The sequence below is a fragment of the Notamacropus eugenii genome, chromosome 2 (genome assembly GCF_028372415.1).
Source record: "Notamacropus eugenii isolate mMacEug1 chromosome 2, mMacEug1.pri_v2, whole genome shotgun sequence".
Lineage (NCBI taxonomy): Eukaryota > Metazoa > Chordata > Mammalia > Diprotodontia > Macropodidae > Notamacropus > Notamacropus eugenii.
The window spans coordinates 74,979,347-75,005,240 of record NC_092873.1 but is presented as its reverse complement, the minus strand read 5'-3'; positions in this window follow the sequence as shown (position 1 = coordinate 75,005,240).

Here is a 25,894-nt window from a genome sequence, read left to right as displayed (position 1 = left end):
GTGTGGGAGAGATGGAGAGAATTTAGAACTCCAAATTTAAAAAGAAAAGAATGTTAAAATAGATACTATTTTAAAAAGAAATACTCTGTTTATAAAAGAAGCAAATTGTGAAATATTACAAATGAAAATTTAGAAGAAATAAAAAGTCTTATAATTCAGGTACAACAAATGCATAAACAATAATGTAAGTAATTTTGCTTAAAAGAAAGGAAACAAAAATTGAAACAGTATTGAAACTTAAAATTTAAAGCAGAGAAAAGTAAAAAAAAAAAAGTGTTCTTCATTAAGATTTTCAAGCAAATATTGCTAGGATCCATAGATGGTTAAGTATTCACACACCCTTCTCAGTGAAAAATGGGGAATGAGCTAAATCCTTTCAGCCTATACTTTTCTTCTCCCACAAACCCAGTTAAAGGGTATAAATTTCCCTTTAGTCACTATCTTCTTATTTGTGGGTGGAGTAGCCGCACTCAGCTATAGTACTGATCAAATTTTAGACAAATGGCAAAATGGCTCTGAGGTCTCTACTAGGTTAAGGAGTAAGACAAAGAGTTACGAATGAGTCAAATCAACAAAAGCATCTATCAGATCTGCTATGTGGCAGGCACTGTGTTATGTGCTAGAGGTATAAAGGTAAACTATAAATTACCTTAACATAAAATGATAAATAGTTCAGAACTTCCTAGTTTATAGAAATTCCTAACATTCAGAGAGAAATTTTGGTCCTCTATATAATTTCTGTGTATTTCCACCTAATCCCTATGTTTTTTCCATTTTTCTTTGCTTAACATGGGCTAAATATACAGATGTGCAATACATCTTCACGGTCATCCATGGATTTTTATTTAGATGAAGCAAAAAGAAAATCAGTTTAGATTTTTAAAAAGAAACATTTCTATAACAGAGCTTCTCATCAAAATTTATATTTTGTGTATGGAATAAACCTTTTGGAGTTATCCCCAGTCCTCAAAGTGGTGATTACAACTAGTAACTTCTAACCAGTTTCTTTGTTTCATTTAGCGAAAGCTGTGCCTTTGTCCTGCCAATGTTCCCTCCCAGGCATACTAGCTATCTGTATCCTATTTCATTCTGCTTTCTCAAAGACAGCCTGGATATCAGAGTCCTGAGCCATCAGTCTGCTCTGTTTGCTCTATCACATTTTAGTTATTCCTCCCTGCTCTTTTTCTTTTCACAACTCTAGAATACAAATGAAGCCCATCCATTGTCTCTCAGGGCTGAGAAAGAACAATCCTTCTCAAATACAAATCCCATAATGCTGTAATAGTAATTTAAATGGGGAAATCTTTCATATTCATTAATAGACCCATGTGGCTTGCCTGGGTCACATGTGTCTGGGTCACATGGAGCCTGTGGTGGGAAGAGTTTGCTGAATGAGTGGAACAGGAAAAGGCAGAACTAGAGTAGAGTTGAGAGGAAATTAGTGAGAGAGCAATCAGAACTGAAGAATGCAGTTGGCTGTGAGTGTGAGAAGGAAATTTTGTCTCAAGGAATCCTGTTTGTGATTTGTTTAAGGGAACTGGTTAGTGGGAAGCCTAGCAGGGGGAAGGCTTGGGGATGGTGTTGTTCTCTGCATTGTTATTGTGTATACATCTTTGTTACTATGATGGATTTGGCTTTCTGGTGTCTGAATAAATGTTTTAGTTCTGCCTTCCATGTGGAGAATCTGTGGTATTTCATGATTCAGAATTGCACCAGGATATTGATCGCTGCCAACGGCACTACAAATTCTAGTCAGATTCAAATCCTTGTGAGAGAACAAAAGTTGTCTTGATTATTTATAAGCTCTTCAAGGAAGTCCTTCGTATAGTTTCTGTTTTCTATTGAGTGAAATAAAGACCATGTTATAATTGATACACACATATACACACACACCTTAATATTATCATATGTTGGTTGTTGTCCATTTTTGAAGAAAACCAAAATGACATCACCATAATAAAGTGAAGTTTCAGTGTGTCCAACTGTGGCTGATCAGACCAATATCAGCTCAGAATGCTCAACAACAGGTTGGGCACAGATAGTCCGTATGAATATTTGGGGTGGATTCTCCAAATTTGCACATCCTGCATTTCCTTTGTGCTGTCTCAATTCTGCTTTGCTCATAGAACACAGCACCCTTTCTTATGTGGGCCTGCCATGCTGAGTGGTCCTGTGCCAGTGTCTGCCATGTTGCACAGTCAAATTCAAAGTTCTTGAGAGAGACCTTAAGAGTGTCCTTGTATTTCTTCTGACCACCATGTGATCACCTGCCCCGTGTGAGTTCTCCATAGAATAGTCTTTTTGGCAAGCATATATTTAGGGACATATGTATACACACATTTAGATGTGTGTATATAGTTAGTTAACTTGCATATTTGCATGAGAACTGAGGGCAATTTTTATTTATATATGCAGAGAATTAGGCAGGAGCTAATTCTAGTGTTGCCATGGGAGAGCCTTTATGAGGGGAAAACACTACCAAGATCTGTTGTTCCCAGATGATATTCTAGATGTGTAAATGAGCTAGAATATGTAAATCTGGAATTTGGGATTCTGAGATCTGTTACACCTGGAATATATTAATATAAAATTTAACATATTAAATATACTAACATAAAGCCTAGTATGCAATAAATATTGGTTGGAGGAATGTGAGAAAGATTTAGTCTATGACACATGAAAGTATATTAGATATCAAAATGTGTGGCATATCAATATGGTATATGTAGGCTTTTACTTGAATTTATAAATATAAAAATAAGAATTGTTTGGAAACAAGGAAGAAAGCTCATTTTTATGTTTTAGTCTATGGTTAACTAGGAAATGAAAACCAAGTTATTCTCATAATCAAATATTTCAGCTTATACTGAATTATTATTAATTCAACTTATTACAATAATAATTTAAAAACAAAAACACATGATTCTCTTATAATATAATTATGATTATTTAGAAAAGGTAAAAGGATATATTAAGGATGATATAAGATATAGACTTTCCTGTGATTTTTTCAAGTTATTGGTGTAAATAATCATTTAAATGTATTTTAATCAAATCTATTCTGTTGCAAATTAATTGATGGTATATTTTAGCATGTTTCTAGGTATCCAAGTTAGACTGGAAGTTCTGTTATTATAGGGATCATAATTTTAAAAAGGTTAAAAATAATCCTGATTCTCTTCACACGTATTTTTCTTCAGGTGCTTTCTCCATCTTGCAATAATTGTCAAAAAAAATTTCCAATAATGTTCAAGTTAATTTGAGATGATTTTGTCTTTCTTCTGTATCCTCTTATGACATCTACAAAGGAGTTCTTCCTATATTAATTAATGTATAAAAACTTGTAATATAAGCAGTATTTACCTGACATATGGTCAAATTTTAAAATCAGTGAAAGAGTGATGCTGATGTTTTGTGTGTTCAGAGAATAGAGAGTAAAGTGGAAATTGATATGAAAATGTCACATGAGAACTGAAACTATCAAAGAGAGTGTCATTCAGTGGTGATGCTATCATGTTGGCATAATCCATTTATTACCATAGAGGGCAGAGTTCCTAAGTTCTTGACACAGAGAAAGGAAAAACTGATCAACTAACCAAAAAAAAAAAAAAATCTTATTATGCTGTGAGGGTTTTAAATAGCTAGAAGAATTTCCATAATTCTCTAATAGTAGAGGAGTGCAAGTTTGGTAGCTAAAAATTTTAGTTCCAAACTTAGAACCAACTCCATACCACTATATATTTTTCAGAGACCATGTGCTGGACTTTTGGAGGAAATGTTTTGTACCCATTGCCATTTCTATATCTCATTTAGTAAATATGATAGGGAGTGGAACTAGACTCATGAATTCATTGAAATATGGATGTGATGGGCTTTGGCTGGACTCTGATGAAACTCTTACTAACATCTAAGCAAATACTATAATTTTAAAGAACGAATGGGACAAAAGATAAATTTTGTACTTGCATTATGTGTATATGTGTGTGTGCACACCTATACATAAATTTCATATATGTATGTGTATATATATATGCATACACACACAGACTCCAAATATATCATATATACACATTCATGAAGATGATAACAATGAGACAACTGATAGAATAAAGCCAAAGCAATCTTTGGGAGAAAATGTAGATAAATCTCTAAGCACTTATCTCAGCAAAAAGGAGAAATACGAGAAAATTAAATTTAACATGTAACTTAAAACCCCCAGAAATCACTAAATGCATTAACTTTCAAATAAATACAAAAATAAAGTAAAAAAAAATCAAGCAACAAACAAGTGAATGAATAAAACTAAGTTTTTCTTAAAAAATGAAAAATATAAAAATCATTAGTTAATTTTAGCTTAGAAAAAAGAGAAGAAAATCAATTTATGAAAGCCCCAAATGAACAGAAACATTTACAGGAAATGAAGAAATAAGGGAAACTATTAGAAATATTAAGTTGTTATCATAACAGAATTAAAAACATAAAAAAGAATTGAAAGAAAATGCAGAGTTGAAAAATATAAAATGCTTGGATGAATAGAATAAGAAATTGAGAATTTTTATAGTTGAATCTTAAAAACAGAAATAGAATAAGGCATAAACTAACTCTCATGTTGTGTTCATGTAGAGGGAGGAAGGTCACAGTCCAAAGTAAAGGTAAACACTAATTCTTCTAGGTCATGTGACTAACAAGATGGAGGTCTAGACTTTTTTTTTTTACCCATCTTCACAAGCTCACTAATCTCTAAAAAATAGAAATCTGCATAAGAGTAATTTCAATTATCTCTATGAATTCAAATGAAGTAATAATTCAACAAACTGAAAGCAGAGAGGCCTACTCACTAGCCTCTGATAAATTCATTTAGCAACTTTCCCTGCTGCCTTGGAGCAGAGTGTTTAGCTAGAGAATTGAAGAACAGAGGTATTTGGGGCAGAATATATGTGTGTGGCTGTGTAGTAGCAAACCTGAGAGAATGGGCAGGAAGGAGTAATAAGCTTTTATATAACAACTACTAGGTGTCAGCTACTGTGCTAAGTACTTTTTTACAAAAATTATCTTATTGAATCTTAACAACCATGGGAAGTAGGTGTTATTGTCATTTTTCAGCTGAGGAAACTGAGGCAAATAGAATTTTGAGTGACTTGCCCAGGGCCACACAGCTAGTAAGTATCCAAGGCTGAATTTGTATTCAGGTCTTCATAATTGTACTATCAAAGCCATAAAAATAACGGGGCCCATTTCTGGCCCCTGGGAATCACTTGGAATAGAGATTGAAGCTTGTAAACTGTGAGTATCCCAGGTTGGGAGAAAGTCTCTAATCCCTAAGGAAATGCTCATCAAAGGGGAAAGAATCAGAAAGTGAATAAAAGGAGAAAATAAGGAGAAAATATTGAAAATCTCAAGAGGAAGAAAGCTCAAGGACCTTGAGTATAAGCAGATGAAACCAACAAGAGAACAGAAATTAATTAAAGAAGGGAACATGGAATACTTGTTTTGAATAACTATTGCACAGCAAAGAAAAATAAATCAAGGCTGGATGAGGCAGAGGACAATGTGGATTCCCAAGAATGAATAGAACCACAGAAGAAGGTTTCTGAATGGGTTAAAAGAGAAATAAGAATTGTGAAAGCAGAATAAATTCCCTATCCAAAAGAAATAATTGGCAGAATAGAAAAACTTCAATTCGTGGTACTTAGTCTCAACAAAGAAACAAAAGAGAGAAGAAATGAGTGAGACTTTCACCCTTCTTGATAATAACTGAATGTGGAATCCATGTATTCTGTCAAGCATCATAAGAGATAGTATTGAGCTAGGAGAGAGATCAAGAGAACATCTAGGTCATTAAATATCTGGTAACTGGTTTTCTAGGATCTTGTCTGAAGTTGTACTTGCATTTGATCTCAGGATAATTGAGGAATACTAAACAAGCCAAATGATACCCTCCACATAGAATGCATGCTTAAATTCTGATTGGGCCTTAACAGCAAGATCCTAGAGGACTTCTTTTTTTGATCTCCTGAACATTTAGACTAGAATTTACCACATAATTGTATATAGTTCAGCTGCCTATATTGGTATTGTCATCCTATTCCTCTATTGTAAATTCCATAAAATTAGAGACAATTACTTATTCACACTTGGTATCTCCTCCAGATCTCTGCATGATCTTCAAGGAATTTAGCCTCACTTGGAGTGAGTTCATTGTCTGTCAGTTCATTTCTACAGTACTATTGCAGGTTTGACTATTAGTGGAAAATTCAGTCACAAGATTGTTGAGTTTTTTTGTTCATAGTATTGACTAGCTATTTGAATGAAGCCAGTCCTTAGAATGATAAAACAGGAGGTTAAATTAGTCAGCTAAAGGATAACATACACACTGCCCCCCCACCAAAAATGGATTACTTGAAATTTTCACTTTCTATATAGTTTCTGTCTGTCTGTTTAGGTAATACAGTTCAGTTTACCATGACCTCAAAAACCAATGCTGACTAGTTTACTTCCATTATAAATCCAATTATAATGTCTACTGAATTTAAGTTCATTCATAGTGGTTCTCTATCTATTGACAATATCTCTGTCTTATAGAATAGTCAACTACAAAAGGGTTGAATTCAATGAATATGCTTATTAAATATTTTAAATCATCCTTCAGTTCATGACAATCCATTGACAACTTAGCAGTTCTTCTAAATAAGGAAGAATTAGTATCAATAAGATACTACATACAATTTATGGGGCATATATATTAGGATATATCACAAAAATCACTCCTATATTTTACCTTATACCTCTTACCTCCACCAAACCCATATTAATAATTTTCACTAAGGAGAAAACTGAGTTCTAAATGCAAAATCATACTTTCTAAATATAAAATCTTGGGATTTGAGTTGGACTTTGAGAAAGAAAACCTGAGTTCCGGTTCTGGCTCTAAATACTCTGTTTGTAATATTGGATGAGTCACTTCACATGTCTGAGACTCAGTTTCTTCATCTGTAAAATAGTATGGTAAAATAATACTTGCCTTACCTACCAGAGAGTTGTTGGAAGGATCAAGTGCAATGTGGATGTAAAGTACTTTATAAGTCTTAAGTTACTATATAAACATAAGAGATCATTATTTATATTTTAATTTTTATTTAGAAAAAATATTGGAAATTCTAAATTTTATTTAGAAAAATATTTTTATATTATAAATTGGAAAAATATTTTCTAATAATAAATATTTTATTTATTTATGAACCATAACTAGAATTAAATAGTTGATGATTGTGTATTTACCAATGATATAGTTATACAGAACTGAATATATCATCTTCACTATAATGTAGCAAAGAGTGAATAAATGCATTAAAACTTATTTGGGACTGCTCTAAAAATATATCCTCCAGTAGTTTATATCTTATATGGGCTTGAGGGAACCTGCCTTAGGGTCTAATGATTTCTCTGGATATGAAGACAGGATCATTGTCATTGGCAAACTGTGTAGCTTTGCTTCATTTTGAATGCCTACACAGTACTAAAAATCATTTGGTTCAGTCAGTATGTTTATCTATATTAAAAAAAAAAACCCATATGTCTTTTTTTTTTTTTACTATTTGAACTTGATCCAATTATATAAAAGTCAGATTTCATTTAAATAGACATGGCTGATGTAAATTTAGTGAAAAGAAATCAAAGATCAACTCTTTAACCAAGGCCTTTAACATTAAGTCAAATTATTTGCTTTTGAACTCTGAGTAAGCTTGTCTCTGAGGACATGATTTCTGTTGTATAAGAGAAATGAGAACAGACTTTAGGTAGAATGTATGAAAATAAAGCTAACTATCAACAAGAAACATTTCCCAATCATACAATTTCAAAAGTTTGGCTGACTTTCAAATTCGTGGTTGATAGCTTTAGATAATGTTCCCCTCCTAGGACCCAGAGAGTTTGACTTCTCTTGTTTGTTAACTTGTCACTCTCTCTAATGTAAAGTAATAGAGACTGATTCGAGATTTAATTATTGCACACACATACAGAGCAGAAGCAACTTTAGAAAAAAGCAACTGAGACTTGCCTGTTGAAACATATTACTCTTTGAGAGGACCTTGGAGACTCATTAAAAGTGTTGTTGATCTATTGATTAAAAAGTTATTCTTAAATGGGGGTTATTACATATATTTTCTTCTGTCATTCCTGTTCTCAGGGGAGGGACTAACTATAAAGTCTTTGGGGTCTCCCAAGCAACTTTGCCTAACAGTAAGAAAAAATGATGAATCCTGGAGGCCATGTGGGAAAAATGATGGCCACAGTGTAACAATAATAATAATAATAATAAAAACTTTAAAGAAAATTTCAGGTTTTTACAGGTTTATGAGAGGAATAGGAGCAGGAGAAGATGAGAGTGAAAGTAATGCATCTTTTATCATCTACCTCAGACTGTTATGGCATGGAAAGCAATTTATAAAGCAGAAAAAATTATAAAAATATTAGTTATTATTCATTCAAGTGACTGGGCTAAATGTTTTCACTTAAATCAATGAAACAGCTTAATTGATGCTTTAAGGAGAAACGTGGCTTTAATATGTTACACCTATTTTGAGAATTCATAGGATAAAACAATTCAGTTATCGTAACTTATCTCTTCCTCATTTTTGATTGATATTAAAGAGATAATCATAACATTGCTTTAGTTATACTCTGTTACTATCCTGTCAGCCTCTCCCTTCTCCAAATCATCCCCCAAACAAATGTCAAAATGATGGAAACAAACGTAGAACTAGCTGTGATGTTTCCCTATGTAGAAATTTTCCTTGGTGCCATATTCCCTCAAGGATAAAATAAAAACTCTCTTGCCTTTAAAATTCTCTCTCCATGTGGTTCTTATCTATCTTTCTAGTCTTCTGTCATGTCATTGCCCTTTCTCTATACTTTTAGAATGCCTTGTCTCTTTGCCCCTACCTTCTAGAATCCCCGATTCTCTCAAAGCATAGTGCAGGAGTAATGTTTCTCTAAGAGGCCTTACCTGATTCCACTCATTGTACCTCTGCCTTCTAGAGTTATGTGAATTACTAGGTTTTGTTTATTTTATACATTTGCTTATATGTGTATGTATGATTTCTTTCAGTAGAATGTAGTTGATGACAGAAGTACTGTTATGAAAATTTCAGCTTTATCATCTCAACAAAATCAACTCATATCCACAGCCTCTGTCTGTGTAGAATTCTTTTAACTGCCTTAATAATTATAAAGATCTTAGGAGTTACATATATTATCTTTTCATGTAGGAATGTAAACAGTTTAACTTTATTGAACGTCATATGATTTCTCTTTCATATTTACTTTTTTATGTTTCTTTTGAATCTTATGTTGGAAGGTCTAATTTTGTATTCAGTTTTGATCTTTTTCTCAGGAATGCTTGCAAGTCCTCTATTTCATTAAATGTCCATTGCCGGATAGATTGTTCTTTGCTGGAATCCTAGCCCCTTTGCTTTCCAGAATATCAAATGCCAAGCACTTCAGAATTTTAATGTGGAAGCCGCTAAATCCTGTGTTATCCTTAACTGTGAATTTACAGTACTTGAAATATTTCTTTCTGGCTGCTTACAATATTTTCTTCCTGACTTGGGAGCTCTGGAATTTGGTTATAATATTCCTGGGAGTTTTCATTTTTAGATCTCTTTAAGGAGGTGATGTGTGAATTCTTCCAATTTCTATTTTGTCCTCTGCTTCTAATATATTGAGGTAGATTTCCTTTATACTTTCTTGAAATATGATATCTAGGCTCTTTTATCATGGCTTTCAAATAGTGCAGTAAATCTTAAATTATTTCTCCTGGATCTATTTTCCAGATCAGTTGTTTTTTTCCAGTGAAATATTTCACACTTTCTTCTATTTTTGCATTTTTCTGTCTTTGTTCTACTGTTTCTACATGTCTCAGTCCAATTCGAATTTTTAAGGAATTATTTTTGTTAATATTTGCACCTCTTTCCATTTGCAATTTAGCTTTTTAAGAAGTTCTTTTCTTCAGTGAATGTTTGTGCCTTTTACCATTTGGACAATTTTTAAGGTCTTCTTTTCTTCAGCAGTATTTTTGTGCCTCAAAAACCTGAGCTGTTAATTCTCTTTTCTTAAGTTTTTTATTATTCATTTATTTTCTCATTTTTTTTTTTGCTACCACTCTTATCTCTTTAGCTCTTCCAGGAATTCCTGTTAAGTTTTTGTGGAATTTAATTTGAGACTTTGTTTGTAGTTGCTTTCACATGATTGTCTTTTCCTGAGTTTGTATCTTGATCTTCCTAATTACCATAGTAACTATTGTTTGCTTGGTTTTTAAAAATTTCTTTCTTTCTTTTCAGTTTTCAACGTTCATTTCCACAAGATTTTGAGTTCCAAATTTTTTCCCCATCTCTCCCCTTCCCTCTGCCCCAAGATGGCATGCTTTCTGATTGCCCCTCCCTCCAGCCTTCCCAATCTTTTATCATTCCCCCCACTCTTGTCCCCTTCACCTTTGCTTTAATTGAAGGGCAAGAGAGATTTCTATACCCCATTCCCTGTATATCTTGTTTTCCAGTTGCGTGTAAAAACAATTTTTTAGCACTTACTTTTAAAACCTTGAGTTCCAAATTATCTCTCTTCTTCCCTCCCCATCCACCTTCATTGAGAAGGCAAGCAATTCAATATAGGTTATACATGTGTAGTTATGCAAAACACTTCCATAGTCACCATGTGGTGAAAGACTGACTATATTTCCCTCCATCCTATCCTGTGTCCCAATTATTCTATTTTCTCCTTTGACCCTGTCCCTTTCCAAAAGTATTTGCTTCAGACTACCTCCTCCAATCTGCCATCCCTTCTATCACCCCCCCCCCCCAATCCCCTTCCTACTACTTTCCTGTAAGGTAAGATATCCAGTTGAGTGTGTATGTTATTCTCTCCTTAAGCCAAATCAGATGAGAGTAAGGTTCACTCATTCCTTCTCACTTCCCCTCTGTTTTCCTCCATTGTGAAACCTTTTTCTTGCCTCTTTTATGTGAGATAATTTACCCCATTTTATCCCTCCCTTTCTCCTTCCAATATATTCCTCTCTCACTCCTTAATTTTATTTTTAAATATAACCCCTTCATATTCAAATTACCTTGTGCATGTGCTCTCTCTCTCCCTTCCTCTCTCACCTATCTCCTCCAACTGCCCTAATACTGAGAAAGGTCTCATGAGTTACAAATATCATCTTTCCATATAGGAATGTAAACAGTTCAACTTTAATAAGTCTCATATGATTTCTCTTTCCTGATTATCTTTCCATGCTTCTCTTTATTCTTGTATTTGAAAGTCAAAATTTCTATTCAGCTATGGTCTCTTCATCAAGAATGCTTGGAAGTTCTCTATTTCATTGAATATCCATTTTTTCCTGCTGAAGGATTATACTCAGTTTTGCTAGGTAGGTGATTCTTGACTTTAATCCTAGCTCCTCTGACCTCTGGAATATCATATTCCAAGACCTTTGATTCCTTAATGTAGAAGCTGCTAGATCTTGTGTTATCCTCATTGTATTTCCACAATACTCTAATTGTTTCTCTTTGATTGCTTGCAATATTTTCTTCTTGACCTGGGAACTCTGGAATTTGGTTCCAATACTCCTAAGAATTTTCCTTTCAGGATTTATTTCCAGAGACAATCATTGGATTCTTTCAATTTTTATTTTATCATCTGGTTTTAGAATATCAGGGCAGATTTCCTTGATAATTATTTAAAATATGATGTCTAGGCTCTTTTTTTTGATCATGGCTTTCAGATAGATCAATAATTTTAAAATCATCTCTCCTGGATCTATTTTTCAGATTGGTGGTTTTTCCAATGAGATATTTTACATTGTCTTCTATTTTTTTTCATTCTTTTGGTTCTATTTTGTAGTTTCTTGATTTTTTTATAAAGTCATCAGCTTCCATTTGCTCCATTGTAATTTTGAAGTAATTCTTTTCTTCAATGAGATTTTGGAGCTCCTTTTCCATTTTGCCAATTCTGATTTTTAAGGCATTCTTCTCCTCATTGGTATTTTGGACTTCCTTTGCCATTTGGGTTAGTCTATTTTTTAAGGTATTATTTTCTTCAGTATCTTTATATGTCTTCTTTAACTAGCTGTTGACTCGTTTTTTGTGATTTTCTTCCATCACTCTCATTTTTTTTCCTAATTTTTCATCTACTTCTCTTCTTTGCTTTTCAAAATCCTTTTTGAGTTCTTCCATTACTTGCAACCAATTAATACTTTTTCTTGTAGATTTTGGATATAGGAGCTATGACTTTTTTGTCTTCTTTCATTTGTTTGTTTTGATCCTTTTTGTCACCAAAATAAATTTCTATATTCTTAGTTCTTTTACAATGTTTACTTGTCTTCCCAGTCAAATACTTGACTTTCTAACTCTTTGTCAAGGTAGGACTCTGCTTCCAATGGAGATGGGTGTGCTCTTCCAGGCTACAGGGATTTTGTGCCAGCTGCTAGATTCCCCTGCCATCTGTGGGCCCAGAGTTCTGGAAGCAGTTTCTGTCACTGCTCCTGCTACTTCAATGGCTACTGCTGCTGCTGGCCATCCCCACTACCACCTCCATCACCCTTGGGCTAGAGCCTGATCTGGCCAGACAGCACATTCCTCTTTCACCCAGGTCCCACAGAATTTTCCCACTGGCCTTCTTGACATTTGTGGATTGAGAAGTCTGGAAACCACCACAGGTGCCAGTCCCCTAAGACCTCCCTAGCCTGTCTGTGCCAGTGTGGTCCAAGCAGAACTGCGTTCCATTCCCTGACTGGTGTGATAGACTCTTCTTGTCAACTTTTGAGTTGTCTTGGGCTGGGAATTTCTTTCACTCTGTCATTTTGTGGGTCCTGTAGCTTTAGAATTTGTTTAGAGTCATTTTTGACAGGTATTTGGAGGGCTTTGGAGGAGAGCCCAGGGAAGTCCCTGCTTTTAGTCCCATAGTAACTTATAATGTTCAAGTAATGTAGTGGTGTTGTTTGCTCATTTTTCCAGATTATTTCTTGACTTTAAACTTTGTGTTTAAGTTGAGCTGTGCTCATATGAAAGTGGAGAGGTATTCTCTTCTTATTAGTCAGATCTGGGATGAGAGGGGTTAACAGGAAAACATGGGGCTTTTATCCTGTGTTGTTCCCCTCCCCAATGGGAAGTTGGGGAGCTAGGTAGGTGGGCCTCTGTACTAGGTTTTGGGGGGTCCTTGTACTTGGGTTTCAGGGTCTCTCCTCCCACTGGTAAGTCTCTGTACCCAGGTTATTCACTTAAAACTTTTTCCTAATATATGTTGCTTGAAATTCCCAGATGGATGGAAATGGAGAGCTGGAATGGTTAGGACAGTTCTTTATCTCATAAGTTTCAAAAGTAAAAGAGACAGGAAACTCCAACTCTTTAGGGAAGTATTTTAAGGTTATTTGGAGCTGAGAATTATCATCATGTGCCTTACAAAAAATGTAATTTCATGGACAATAACATTCTCTTTTAAAGTGCTGAGTGTTGGTCCTTAGAAATGAAAACATTATCATTAGTGATTATGAATTAAGATTTGATTTGCTCATCCAAATATATTAAGTAATTAATGATTGGTAATTGATAGATTTCACTTCAAATTTTAAATACATAATTGCTTATGACATGGTTATATTTCTAAATTTTCTTATATTGTTTAATTTGGTAAGCAATTGTATTACCTGTGTTATTAGAAATGCAATTTCTTTTCTAATCTAGATGTTAGAATAAGAATTGTACTGCTAGATTATGAGGTTGCTAACTAAAAAAGGGATTTTTGGAACATCTAATCATAAATTCTTATCAACCCTGTGCCAAGTCTTCTGTGTTGTGGAATTTCTACTTGACCTGAGAGTCAAGTAAAGCTGCAGCAGAATGTCTCCAAAAAACTTCAAACTCAGGATGACTTCAAATCAGTTACTATTATGGTTTTGGTGAGTGGCTAAATTAGAGGAATTAGCAACTTCAGCAAGGCAAGACATAAAATTGTATAGGGAATATGATGCTGATTACACGATCAAAATTTACATAGAATATAGAAATGTGATTAATATTAAAAAGGCAGGGGAGGGGGTTTGTTAAGGGATTAGGTAATGGTAGAGGGGTCCCATCCTCAGTTACCCATAATTCATATAGAAAAACCTGTTTTGAGGGGTATGTATGATAATGATATTATAATAAGTCTTTCTATGTCATTAATGGAATAGAAAGATCTTCACTGTCCATTAACATGCCTATGTGACCTGCTTTGAGCTCTGGTCCAGCTCAAAGCTGTGATACATCCTGAGTCACATGGAGTCTGAGTCACATGGTGCCCATTGTGGGAGGAGCTTGCCCAATGGAACAAGAAGAGAGGGAGGAACTTGCTTGAGGGGAGGTTTAACAGAAAGAATGCTTATGATGTTGGCACTCTCTGGATTGGTGATAAGTACCTTGCTAAACCTTACCTTTTGGTATTCTAATGGTGATGTACTAAATATATATTGTATTGGCATTATAATCATAAGTTCCCTCTAGGTCAGTTCTTTACTATTACTATTTATTATTACTGAGTAAGCAGTATCTTTTGGTGGGCCCCTTCTACAATTTAGTGGTCAAATATCCTGCTCTACAGGTGGTGCTATCTTCTGATTGGGTAGCTACTGTGGTCTTGTCTGGTCAAGATGGATGATGCTGTTAAGTCAAATCAGGACATGCTAGCTGTTCAGTGGGGCCCATAGAGAAGTTAGAATACTGGGACTGGGGGCAGCTCTATTAGGATTCCATCACTACTGAGTAAATTTTTAAAGGCCTGGTAAACTTTGCTATCATGATAAGGCTAATTTAATTGCTTATGTTCTTAGGTTATACAAAACTGAGCCTCCTCCCCAAGGTAAACACTTTATTGACTAGAGGAGGTCAGTACTTAGGAATTTGTGATGATTGAGACTTTTGGTTTTATAGTACTTAGGGGATTTCTGATACTTAAAAAGATGTTTTACACCAATTTGGTTTTTGATAAATTCCAATATTTAAGGTTCCCAGCTAATTTACTTCATGAAAGTTTAGTGATTATTCCTTTTGGCATCAGGATAAATTATAATCTTTTTTTTTAAAAAAGAAATTACTTTTATGAAGAAACGTTTTGCAAAGTCTTTTGTGATGACCTCCTACATTTCCATTTGCAAGCTAATTTGTTACAATAATAATTTGATACTGATAACAATTATGTCTAAACCTACTGTGAATTTTCTGATTTTCAGTCCTAGGTTTGTTGTGCCCCTGTGATAAGGTTTAGAGTTGGGAGAGATGGTTCAGGGGTGAAAGAATTCACATAGACCTCTTTTAGCCAATGGGAGTTTTTTATTTTACTTGGAATAGCATCATGGTCTTTCATAACAATAAAGCTAAGTGAGACCCTGATATTTGGGGGAGTTATGCTTTTATAGAGGTTTCAGAAAGGTGGTATAGTTTTAGAGTTTTTTATGGGGGTTGAAGATTAGGGATAAGATGAAGAAGGTGGATGACAGAACAGGAGATGCCAGATAAGGGAGACAGGAAATTTATGACCCAATAAGAGGTGAGACAAGGAAAATTATGGTTCACGAAAAGGGGAAAGGTTTATGGTATTTCACGATAAGAAGAGATTTTAGGACACCTTCAGGTTAGAGACTAAACTAGGGACTTCACAAAGTACTAAGAAAGCAATTTGTAATCCTTAGGGCACCATTTTTATCTTCATCACTTGTACACCACAAGGAAGGACACTAGTTTTGAATATTGGTTTGAAAGGTTCAATGCCCCTCTCTTAAGTTTTTAAGGGATAGATGTAGAAGTGAAAAACATTTTAACAGATTCTGGAAGTTCTGAGATTGATTATTAAATAGTTTTGAAACAATCTCCTTACAATCCTGTTGCTTCCTTCCCCCACTTCCTCCCCCTGAGTCAAGGGGATATCTCAGTTAGATGATGACAAAGAGCCCTGAGTTTTTCTGTTAAGCTCTTTCATCCCAGATCAAACTAGGAAAAGAGAGTTTCACCCTTACCTCCACCAGGCAAAGGGAAGGAGGGAGGAAGGGCAGCAGCTGCAGAGTAGGTAGCTGATAATGGCCCTGGGTCCTGGGGCAAGCTATAGTCTGCCCCAAAAGCCTGAAGTATCATCCAAGTTCCTCACAAAGTCACCACTGTAGGGAGAGCAGGAAGAGGGATGGGTTGAGGTAAAGAAGTCAGTTAGCCTCTGCTGGTAAGCTCATCCCATGAATTATTTTTATATTATCTGGAAATGCAATTGATGTGATCTGAAGTTTATTGTTTGTGATACAGCCAAAACAAATTGGCTATCACTTACAAAAATTCTAAGACTGTTGATTCTTATTTTAATGCTAAAACCTGAAGCAGGTAATTGATTGCATGTGTGTGTGAGTGTGTGTGTGTGTGAAGGAGGTGATGATCATCTAGATTGATTCTGCTCGTTCAGAGCAGTCCTCAAAGCTAGTTGAAAGGCATAGAATATCAAAGGAGTTAATGACATACCCGATTGTAAATTGTATTATAAAGCAGCAATCATCAAATCTACTTGGAACTGACTAAGAAATACAGTAGTGGATCAGTGGAATAGGTTAGGTACACAAGACACAATAGTCAATGACTATAATAATCTACTGTTTGATAAACCCAAAGACTCTGGTTTCTTAGATAAAATCTCACTATTCAACAAAAACTGTTGGAAAAATGGAAAATAGTATGTCAGAAACAAGGTATAAACCAACAACTTACACCATATTCCAAAATAAAGTCAAACTGGGTACACAATTTAGATATAAAGGCTGATACTATAAACAAACTAGGGGAGTAAGGAATAGTTTATCTGTCAGATTTATGGAGAGTGGAAGAATTTATGATCAAACAAGAGTTAGAGAACATTATGAATTGCAAAATGGATAACTTTGATTACATCAAATTGAAAAGGTTTTGCACAAGCAAAGCTAAGGCAACCAAGATTAGGAGAGAAGCAGAAACTGGGATTTTTTACAGCTAGTGCATGTGATAAAAGTCTAATTTCTAAAATATATAGAGCACTGAATCAAAGCTATAAGAATACAAGTCATTTCCTAATTGACAAATGGTCAAAGGATGTGAACAGGCAATTTTCAGAAGAAGAAATTAAAGCTCTCCATAGTCATATGAAAAAAATGTTCTAAATGACCATTGATTAAAGAAATGCAAAGCACAATGACTCAGGTATCACATCACTCCTATCAGATTTAGTAACATGACAAAATAGGAAAATGATAAATGCTGGAGAAGATATGGGAAAATTGGAACACATGCATTGTTGGTGGAGTTGTGAATTGATCCAACCACACTGGAGAGTAATTCCGAATTAAAAGCTGTGCATACCTGAAGGGCAACTAAGTGGTATAGTAGATAGAGCACCAGTGCAGGAGTCAGGACGACCTGAGTTCAAATCTCATCTCAGACACTTGACATTCACTAACTGTGTGACCTTGGGCAAGTCACTCAAGCCCAATTGCCTTATCCTGGGTCATCTCCTCTAGTCACTGGATTCAGATGGCTCTGGAGGAGAAGTGAGGCTGGTGACCTGCACAACCCTCCCTCACTCAAAACAAAGTCAAGTGCAAGTCATGTGATCATTTCTCTGATGGCATGGTCTTCCTTGGCAATGAAGGACAAACACACCCTTTGACCCAACAATAACTCTTCTAGGTCTGTATCCCAAAGAGATCATATAAACAGGAAAAGGACCAATGTGCAAATCCATCCGTCCATCCATATATAACATGTAAGATATATACAGTACATGTAAAAGTATACATAGTACATGTAATATATATATGTGTGTGTGTGTATATATACATATATATGTCTATATAGATAAAGCTATATCTGCTCTTTTTTTGGTGGCAATGAATTGAAAGTTGAGGTCACACCCGTCAATTGGGGAATGGCTGAACAAGTTGTGGTACATGAATGAAATGAAATACTGTTGTGCTATAAGAAATGATGAACAGGCAGACTTTAGAAAAACTTGGAAAGACTTATATGAAGTGATGCAGAGTGAGATGAGGAGAACCAGGAGAACAATGTACACAGTAACAACCCCATTGTGCTATGACTGACTTTGCTTGCCTTATCTCTTCTCAGCAATGAAAGGATCTAAGACAACTCCAAAAGAATCATGATGGAAAATGCTATCCACATTCAGAGAAAGATCTTTGGAGCCTGAATGCTGATAGAAGCATACTATTTGCTCTCCTTTTCTTTGGTTGTTTTGTTTCTTCTTTCTGATGGCTCCTCCCATTAACTCTATTTCTTCTTTACATCATGACTAATGTAAAAATATGTTCAACTTGAATGCATAAGTAGAGCCTATATCAGATTGCATGCCATCTTATGAGAAGGAAGAAGAAGAAGGGGGAGAAAATTTGAAACTCAAAGTCTTATGGAAGTGAATGTTGAAAACTAAAGACAAATTACTTAATTTTTTAAAAAAAAGATTACATCCCTGGAATTCTTTCTGAATGATGTGGGAATAATTAATAATTAGAATTAAAAAAGAGAAAAGAAGTTTGTGAAACAAAGGTACAAAAACAATGTTGAATCATCATAGACTAATGCTGGGATACATCTGATCTACTATAATAAAATGTGTGTTTAAGATCTGATCTATTCAGCATAAAATTATATTCCTTTTTATATCTCAAACTTAGTAAATGGATATTTGGCCTAGTCATCTGCTCATTACTAGATATATGTCTGTATGGAATAAGGTCCTTAAATGTTTCAAAATGATGTAAGAATAATTGGGTATTGATACAACTGATTGAGGTACCTGTTATCCTATTAATTGCTGAACATAAACAGAAACATCTTTCATTTGAGGAAGAGAATTGCAGTGCAATAAAATTTCTTAAGGAAGGTAACACATAATAGTTTTGCATTGATGGAAAAGTCAATTTCATTGAAAATTTACTAGTATTGTAGAAATAATACTTGTTTATATAATGTGTCCTGTGGTACAAACATGTTTTATTGTAAATAACTGATTGATATGCAGTGTTTTGGAATTACTTACTTAAAGTGTTCCAAGTCTTCTATGATAATGACAATAGACTCACTATCCTATAAGCAAATTCATTTGTATAACTATTGAACTCAAAGGTGGAAAGCTTCTAACTGCAAAAGTGTTATTACTTACATGTGTAGGATTGGATCCAGAATACTAGCTAATCCTCCTAAAGGAATTGGAATCAGAGTGGAAACTTTTGGGAAAAGGACAAGATCAGATAATCTTATATGTGTTTCTTTGTTTTCCTCTTTTCTGACATTACTTTTAACGCACCTTATATTTGGGCCCTGTGTATTGAACTTGCTTGTCAGATTTGTGTTTCCTAGATTATAGGCTGTCCACCAACAGATAGTCATGCAACAAGGACATCTGTTCATGTCTCCTCACCCCCTGGATTCTACTTCAGTCTCATTTTACTCCCCTCCCCATCCCCACTCAGTTAGGGGCAGTTCTATGCCCTCTGTGATGAGGTAAGGCAAACAGCAGTGCTTGAGACAGATGGAGCAAGCAGGATGCAGGATGTGAGATATGAGATAATAAGTAGGATGTGACCAGTCAGAAAAGTGATTAAAGAAGACTATGCATTGAAACCCCTCATGGTGAACTTATCTGTGTGCTTTGCAGTTATACTGTGTTCTCAACCTCCCTTGAACTACTTCTCCTCTTCCTAGCTTACTCATTTATAATTCTCACCCAGGGCCTATGGCTAGACCTGCTTCACCAGGAATGGGAGTCTAATGCCTTATTTCAAATAGGGAACTCTGTGGTGTGGAATGGAGTACATGATTTCTGGGTGTGTCACCATCATCCCCAGGACAGCTTACTCTCTATAGCTCTCCCCCTAAATCCTGCATGGAATTTATTTTTTGAGTATTAGAACTCTATACTCAAAAGAAAATGCAGGCAGTCTCTTATATGTAAGACATCCACTCTAGCCTAATATCTGCCCCTACCTACTCCTATGGGTTATGGTTCCTCTCCCTTCTGGCCCCTATTCAGGCCTCATTATTGATCATTTTACTCACTCATATTTGACCCATGCCTGTTTAACTTCCTGATTTGCTTTGTGTCTTCTTGCTTGCAGAAGTTCTACCTTCAACCCAGAGTACCAACCCCTGCCCTGGGTGTCCCTGAGTGGTTTGCCTCTGCCTACTCTGCACTCAGTGAGTACTGCATTCTTGCAACCCCATGCTTACAACCTATTCCCAGCCCTTGAAATAGACTCTGTGTCCCCAGTCAGCAAGAAGTAGCTACTGATGACAGTGGCCTACACCCAAATGATATAGTATACAGGGGTTAAAGAGAATACTAAGGGTTGCTTTTCCAGTAGTGAGGGGGTGCTCATTCTGTAGCTCATTTTGTAACTTGAGAGCATCCTAAAGTTCTTTTCCCCTTATCATGAAATACCATAACACTTCCCCTTAAATTGTTCCATAAAATTACCAAAAGAATTCCTTTTGTCTCCCACCTCCAAATCTTCCTTATCCTTTGCCTTATCTTGAAGCACCAACAAACCATAAAACTACATTATCATCTGGAACATCTATAGGCTGTATAGCTTTCTATAAGCTATATAATTCTGGTTCTTTCAAATACCAGTACCTTCATTGTAGCTTTGCTGCTACAGTAGAAATTCATGTTACTAAAGCTCCCATGGCTAAAAGAGAACCTCTAAGTGAATTTTTTCACATCCTAACCACTCTCCCAAAGCTGACCTCCTCATTAATCATTTTCATTTTTAAAGTTTTCAGGTTTTATTTTTATATTGTTTTTACTTATAAATATTTCACTCTCTCTTAGTTCCCCAAAGAGTCACATAATAATATTTTTTAAAGAGGATAACAAATGTGTTCTAATAGACTAACCAAACGTCAAATAAGTTTGGTAACATATACATTGCCCTATATCTGTTGTTGTTTTATTTACATTTTTTGCAGTCATTTATATATGGTTGTTTTGGTCCTGCTTACTTAACTTTATATTAATACCGATAACTCTTCCCATGTTTTTTTGAACATTTCAAGCTCATTTTTTCATCTAGTGAAGTAATATCCCATTATATTCATATATAGCACATACCTTCTGGCTCTTTTCCCAATCTCTTCTTGCACTGGCAGCTGGGTTTTTCTTAGGGCAGCTGCAACATTTACCCTTATAGTTCTAAGAGCAACCCTGAGGAACTGGGGTATTGATTTTCTTAATGCAACAGTTCATGAGCCCTTACCAGTGTGTCTATATTCCCTTCTCCATGACTGATTATGAGCTGATTTCCATTAGTTATACTTAATTTGCTTTTAAATATAGTTGTATAAGTGGTAGAAAATATTTTCCAACTCCCCAGATCTGTAATACACTCCAATATAAGTACATGTAGAGTTCAGGAGGAAGTTTGTTTAACTTTAGAACATATAGCAAAAGGAAAAATACCTTCTTGTTTCTAGAAGTCCATTCCTCGCCTTTATAGGATATTCACTAAAAAGTACAATCCTCTGATCCTCTGAAGTTCAAGAGATTCTTTTGTAGTCAAGGTTTTGGGGAGAGTACAAAACTGAGTCTAAGGCTCTTATCCAACTCTCCTAAGTGATTCCTTCTTATGATCATCTCTCTTTTCTCTCTGTTACCAGACATTCTAATATTCCAAAAATTCATCTGCTAACTTATAGATGACCTACATGGTATAAGTAAATTTCTTCATTCAATATGAGCACAATCCCTTTGTAAAACCACTCCAGTTCATAGTTACTTTCAAGACCATTTAAATTGATTAAGGGTCTTAAAGAATCCACTTTCTCTTAAAAATCTCTCTAAAGACAAAAATCTATCTCTTTGGCATGATAGAGGTGTAGGGGAAACACCCATATTTAGTCCTAAGAACATAATTGTCTAAGTTGAGGAAAAAATGTTTAAAGAGGAAATGTCCTCCTAAACCCGTCACCCTGAGTGAACTAGCTATAATGTGGGACCTTATGAGCAGGTGCAATGGTAGAATACAGATCTGGAAAATGATTCAAGAAACATGGGTGATAAAGACAAGAATATTAGACTGACAGTCAGAGGACTCATAAATCAAAATCACTGGAATATAAATTTAAAAATACCTTTTTATACCATGTTGAGTATATGCAACTTCAATCAGGAGAAAAGAACTGATTTTATAGGGGAAAACTGTATCACTATATCAAAACTATATAACTATGGAAACAGAAAATAAATTAGGAAACTGTAAAAAAACAATGAACAAATGATTTGTTATTAGAGGCATTATTAGGGAAGTCAGAATAGCAAGTAGATGGCACAGAACTACTAGTGAACAATTTGGTGGTGTGACCCACTGCCAAGAAAATGGTGTCCTCTGATAGGTCTGATATCCTTGATCAGCCCACGAAAGTTTTAAGGACAGAGAGGAAATATCCACTAGTTCAGAAATTAGAGACTGTAATAGAACCAAGCTAAATATGGAAAGGTTTTGGTAAAAAAAAAAAAAAAAAAGACCAACAGAAAAAATTGATACCACCTGATTATTAAGAGCCTATCAACCAGGCAGTAAGTCCATCAGAATAGATAAGTTTAGGGATAATTATAAAGGATGAAATACTGGTCCAAACAATCAAAATTATGACAGCAAAAGGTAGAAGATTATTAGAAGATATTCTCTTACACTGAATATTTTCATGCTTGGAGGAAGTTATAAGCTACTACCTATACTAATGAAAACACAGGTAAGCTTTTGAAAACTATGCCAGAGTCAGGATAGCTGTTATTAAAAATGGTTATGGTAGAATAGATACATTGGAACTTTACATAGGACATAAAAGAACCAAGAATACAGTAATAATTTGAAAAGAATATGTATTAGAGCTGATCTAGACAAAACTATATACCTTTCTCTTTTGTGATAGGTAGAAAATGAACATATATGACTACTTTATGATTAAATGAGGATAAACGCACAAAATTTAAATATGTATTTTATGTAAAACTAATAAAGTAGGTCTTATTAGGCATAAGTGATGGTCCAAAATAAGGTACAGAGGAATCATTCCATTGCTCATTATTGAATGGAATTTTTATTGCATTATGATCTGAAAAGGATGCATCATTACATTTTCTGCATTTGGTTGTGGGTTTTTATGCCTTAATACATGGTTAATTTTTATGTAGGTGACAGGTATTCCTGAGAAAAAGATATATTCCTTTCTATTCCCTTTAACTTTTCTCCAGAGATCCATCATATCTAACTTTTCCAGAATTTTATTTACCTCCTTAACATTTTTCATTTTTATTTTGTGGTTAGATTTATCTAGTTCTGAAAGAAATAAGTTGAGGACCCCATTAGTATCGTTTTATTGTCTATTTCTTCAGTAACTCATTGAACTTCTTCAAAAATTTAAATGCTATACTATCTGGTGCATATATATTTAGTATTGATATTACTTCATTGTCTATGGTACCTTTCAGCAAGACATATTTTCCTTTCCTATTTCTTTTAATTAGATCAATTTTTGTTTTTGCTTTGTCTGAGATCATGATGACTACCCCTGCTTTCTTTGCTTCATCTGAAACATAATAGATTCTGCTCCAGTCCTTTACCTTTACTCTATGTGTGTCTTTCAGTTTTAAATATGTTTCTTTTAAAACAGCTTATTGCGGGATTCTGATTTTTCATCCATTCTGCTATCTGCCTGCATTTTATGGAGAGTTAATCCCATTCACATTTATAGCTATAATAACTAACCATGTGTTCCACTCCATGCTATTTTCCTCTTGTTTCTCGACAGAGAAACTCTATCTCTCTGTCTCTCTGTTTCTTTCTTTCTCACCATGTCCCACCTCACAAGTGTTTTACTTCAGATCACCACCTCTCCTAATGTACCCTTTTTTATCAGCCCACGCTGTTATTATCAACATCCCTTTTTACTCCCTTCTAAGGTAAGATAGATTGCTGTATTCCACTGAGTGTGTATGTTATTCCATCTTTGAGCCAAGTCTTATAAAAGTGAGGTTCAAGCTTTGCCTCATCCCCTCTACTATAATAGCTCTTTAATGCCTCTTTTATGTGGGATAATTTACCATATTCTTTCTCCCCCTTCTTTCTTCTTCCAGTGCAATCCTTTTTTCTCACACTTTTATTTTGTTTTTTTTATATCATCCCATTAAAGTCACATTGTATCCATACACTCTGTCTATATATACTCCTTCCAGTTGCCCTTATGGTAATAAAGTTATTAAAAGTCACAAATATTATCTTGCTGTGAAGAAATATGAATGGTCTAAGCTTATTGAATATCTTATATTTTCCCTTTCTTGTTTCTTTTGTACCTTTTCATGTTTCCCCAAAGTCATATTTGGACAGCAAATTAGGAACACTTGAAAGTCTATTTTGTTGAATATCTATTTTTCCTCTGAAGGACTATATTCAGTTTTGCTGGATAGGTGATTCTTGGGTGTAATCCTAACTCCTTTGCCTTCCATTACATAATATTCCAAGTCCTCCAGTTGTTAAATGTAGAAACTGCCAAATCCTTTCTAATTCTGATCATAGATCGATGATATTGAATTGTTTCTTTTTGGCTGCTTGTAGTACTTTCTCCTTGATCTTTCAACTCTGGAATTTGATAATGATGATTCTGGGAGTGTTCATCTGGGGAGTTCTTTCAGGTGGTGATGAGTGAAATCTTTCCTTTCTATTTTGCCCTGTGGTCCTAATATATCAGGACAGTTTTCCTTGACAGTTTTTTGAAGGATGTTGCCAAGGCTTTTTTTTTTAATCTTGGGTTTCAGGTAGTACAATAATTCTTAAATGATCTCACCTGGGTCTAATTTCTAGTTCAATTGTTTTCCCGATGAGAATTTTCACATTTTCTTTAATTTTTCTCACATTTTTATTTTGTTTTATCATATCATTATGGGTTATAGAGCCATTAGCTTCCACTTGCTCAATTCTAATTTTTAAAGAATTATTTTCCTCAGTGAGCTTTTGTACTTCCTCTTCCATTTGACCAATTCTATTTTTTTTGCATTTATTTAGTATTTAATTTGTCCCTAGTTACATGTAAAAAGAATTTTTAACTTTTCTTTTTAAAACTTTTAGTTCCAAATTCTGCCCCTTCCTTCCTCCCCACCCTCATTGAGAAGGGAATAGATGTATAGTCATGCAAAACATATCCATAATAGTCATGCTGTGAAAGAAAACACAGACAAACTCAAGAAGAATGAGGTAATTTAAAAGTATGTTTCAATCTGTATTCAGAAACTCTCAGTTCCTTCTCTAGGGATAGATAGATTTTTCATCTTAAGTCTCTCAGAGTTGTCATGGATCATTGTATTGCTGAGAATAGCTGATAATTCCCAGCTGATCATCTTACAATGTTGCTGTTACTTTGTACCCAGTACTTTTCATTTTGTATCAATTCATGCAAGTCTTTTTAGTATTATCTGAGAGAATCCTGCTTATCATTACTTATAAGATAATAGTATCTATCATGATCACATACTATAACTTGTCTAGCCATTCCCCAATTGATGGGCATCCTCTCAATTTCTAATACTTTACCCCCAAAAAAGAGCTGCTACAAATACTTTTGTACATATAAATACTTTTCTTTTTTTATCTCTTTTGGGATATAAACCTAGTTGAGGTATTGATAGGTCAAATGGTATCCAGGGTTTTATTGTCCTTTGAGCATAGCTCCAAATTGCTCTGTAGAGTGGTTGAATCAGTTCAGAACTCCACTAACAGTACCTTCATGTCTCATTTTTCCCACATCTCCTCCAACATTTGTCATTTACCTTTCCAGCCCTATTAGCCACCCTA